This window comes from Lepisma saccharinum, chromosome 1, assembly GCF_977018435.1.
Source record: "Lepisma saccharinum chromosome 1, izLepSacc3.1, whole genome shotgun sequence".
In the NCBI taxonomy this organism is placed as follows: Eukaryota; Metazoa; Arthropoda; class Insecta; order Zygentoma; family Lepismatidae; genus Lepisma; species Lepisma saccharinum.
The window spans coordinates 192,490,846-192,494,714 of NC_139229.1; positions in this window are offsets into that span (position 1 = coordinate 192,490,846).

Genomic DNA, 3,869 nt, shown 5'->3' on the forward strand with positions numbered 1-3,869 from the left:
ATAAATTGTTAATTGCTCCCTACTAATTTTGGGATCTACTGTATACAGAGATGTATTTTAAAAATTTTCATTGAAACTATGGAATGTATGGAAAAATGGTTTCTACAAAGTTGTTCATTTTTGTAAGAGGGATAAAAATACTAACTAAACATTATTCAACATGTGTTTAGAAGAAATGACATGGCCCTGTTGGCAGAAAATGAAAGAATCATAAATGCCATGCTATCAGAAATGAATACCCACTGTGAACAGTTCGGGATGAAAATAAATGTGAATAAAATGAGAGCAATGGTGATCGAAAGAAAGCAGAGGAAGGCAAACGTGAGTATCAGAGGTAAGAGAATCGATCGAGTAGACAGCTTTATATATCTTGGATGCGTCATAAGCAATGATATGAAATGCAGCCAAGAAATGAAAGTAAGAATAGCAATGGCGAAGGAAGCCTTCAATACAAAGAAAAATACTTTCTGTGGATCTTATGAACAAAGAACTGAGGAAAATACTAATGAAATGCTTTGTATGGTTTGTAGCTCTATATGGTGCGTAAACGTGGACACTGAGAACAAGTGAGAAAAAGCAACTGGAAGCTCTGGAAATGTGGTTACGGAGATGAATGGAATGGGTGAAATGGACAGAAAAAGTGAAAAATGAAACAGTGCTAGAAAGTGTTGGGGAAAAGAGATCAATGCTGGACATAATCGTGAAGAGAAAAATAAATTGGTTGGGCCACTGGATGAGAAGGAACTGTATCCTAAGGGATGCTATTGAAGCAATGGTCAAGGGAAAGAAAATCCGGGGAAGAAGATTCCAAATGAATGACTACCAAAATACAAAGCAACACCAAATACTACAAAGTGAAGAGCTGAAGATCGAACAGCATGCATGGAGGTTGCAAGGAAAGACCTGCACCTGGGCAGAAAACAATGGATGAATGAATGAAAAAACTTACCAATACCGATCCTGTACTGTACTATTATCTCAAGATGTAGCAGGAAGGCACTAGTTATATCCTACATGTGATAATAATCTAGTACCATTACAAGTTCCAAAGCAAAAGAGTACCTGCCTCTGTGGCTGGAGTTAGCATGAAATGATACAGACAGAGGTGTTATCTTTGAATCTGGGTAAGGCATTTTGCTTCTCCAATCATCTATTTAGTATTTCATCATTATTTACCCAGAAGATTTCATAAAGCAGGAAATAAATGTACATAAAATTGTCATTGATCATTTAAGCTTTTCTAACTTCAAATTACAAATATTAAGATATATTTGCAAAGGATATACTTTGGTGAAAACTATATTGACAAAAGAGGTAAAAAAAAAAAAAAGAGAAATATGGACAGTGTATTAGTGTATTGAAACATATTTATTAACAGCCAATGTTTAACAAATAAAAATTCACGTAATAAATTCTTTAAAATACATATACTTGATAAATACATACAAGCTAGGCTAGGCAGTGTTATTTATGCCCCTGCCTTTTGATAATACATATTTTATCAATATCAATATGTTTATTCATCATTGAGCATTACAATAATGCAATAGATGTCGTCATTGGTACAAATATACAAGAATAGTATAAACATACAAATATAAGACATAATACAAGAATAGTATAAGCATACAAATATAAGACATAAAACAATAATAGTATAAACATACAAATATAAGAAATAATACAAGAATAGCATATATATCTAAATATAAAACTCAATACAAGAATAGCATAAACAAGCCTACATAAATAATAAATATATAGGGTGAGTATGAAGAGGACAGTATTACATATATTAAGAGTTCTAGAAATTTAAATCATCTTTTGAGTACAGAATAAATTCATCTATTGAGTAGAAAACCTTCTCTCTTAGCCAGTCTTGTAGCACCCTTCTAAATTTTTCAAGAGGTGCATAGTGAGCTGTCCCTGGGAGCTGGTTGACGAATTTTATTCCCATGTGTTTGTAATTATTTTGTACTTTGCTTAGCCTGGTTGATGGTGTGTCCAACTTATAACTGAATCTTGTCTCTGTGTATAGTGTCTCTTATGTTGAATTTATGAATATTTTTTTTGATAAACATTAGGCAGCTAAATATGTATAGGCATATTTTATATTGCTTGAAAAGAGGTTTGCATGAAACAGATTGGTTGAATATTCCAGCCATATTTCTTACTGTTTTTTTTCTTCTGCCAAATGAATACATTGCCAGCAGTTGATGAGTTACCCCATAATAAAACCCCATATGTTAAATAGCTATGAAAAAAGGCGTAATAAGATTGTACCAATAAATTTTCACTTACACAGGATCTAAGTTTATTTAATAAGAATATATAACTGGCCAGTTTGCAGCATAATTTGTTTGTTTGCACATCCCACAATAATTTTGAATCTAGATGTAGACCAAGAAGCTTTACTGAGGTACATTCAATGTCCTTATTTAGGGTGAAGATTCTTTTCTCTGTTTTTCTGAAGTGCATGTTACTTTTCTCTTCATAAACTTTTGTCTTCTTGTTTAATATCTAAGAAACTAATTTTGCCTGTATTATTATATGTATGCGAAACTTGGTCCCTTACATTGAAAGAGGAACATAAATTGAGAGTATTTGAAAATAAGATCCTTAGGAAAATATTTGGACCTAAAAGGGATGAGGAGACAGGAGAGTGGAGAAGGTTACTTAATTTGTATTCATGTCCAGATATTATTAGAATGATAAAATCAAGAAGACTTAGGTGGGCAGGCCATGTGGCACGAATGGGACAGGAAACAAGAGTTTACGGGCTTCTTGTTGGGTAACCTGATGGTAAGAGACCTGTAGGAAGGCCAAGACTAAGATCGAGGGATAACGTTGAGATGGACCTAAAGGAAATCGGTAGGGATGGAAAAGAATATACAGATCTTGCGAGGGATAGGAAGAGATGGAAGGCCTGTGTTGCTGCACTTAGAGGCACAACAGTGATGTACAAAAACTTGAAATTGCAGGCAATCAGAGTTTTTGGGATAATGATGACACACATCCTGCCCCTTTTCCTTAACTTGTGTGCATGCACGCACGTGCGTGCACGCACGTGCGCGCGCGCACACACACAGATATATATATATATATTACAGTGATTAGAAAGCTACAATAACTACAATTTAAAAGTAGCTTCGCTATAGCTATTCCTGTGCACTAGCATTAAATTTATTTTGAACCATGAATCACTTCATCACACAAATATGCTGTCATATCAGACATGTCAATCGAACATTACAATGGAGATTATACATTAATCTATTACAATTCACTGATTTGGAGAAACACATTGATGGGTTTTGTAATGAGATTTAAATTCTCCAGTTGATATTTTGCATCAACATACTGATAACTCTGTACATGGGGATTCATTAAAATATAATAATAACAATACATTATACTGAGATAATATTGCATTATGCACACTATATTTTCTTTCCAAAATCTTACTGAAGTTATTACTATTGGTGCTGTTATTGCATGATTAGAAATTAATCTCTTGAGCAATGCTGCAGTATTTTTTTTTTTACTTCCTTTTTAAGAGATTTGCTGGATTGAATTTTAGTGTGGTTAGGGAGTTCATTATATAAATGGATCCCAGTGTGCTTAGTTGCTTTTTCATACAAAACTGTGTTATGAATAGGTGTTAACTTTCTTTCTAGTGAAATAATTTTATTATGTATGTCTTGTTGGAACCTGAATAAGTTCTAGTAATTCACTTTTACATAATCTAGGTATATCAGGTTCCGCAAACAATTTTTACTTGTACTCCTGGGAACATTCCCATTGAACCAAATGACACCTTTGGCTAATCATGAAGATGAGGATCAGTGATGATATGATGAAATTGATGA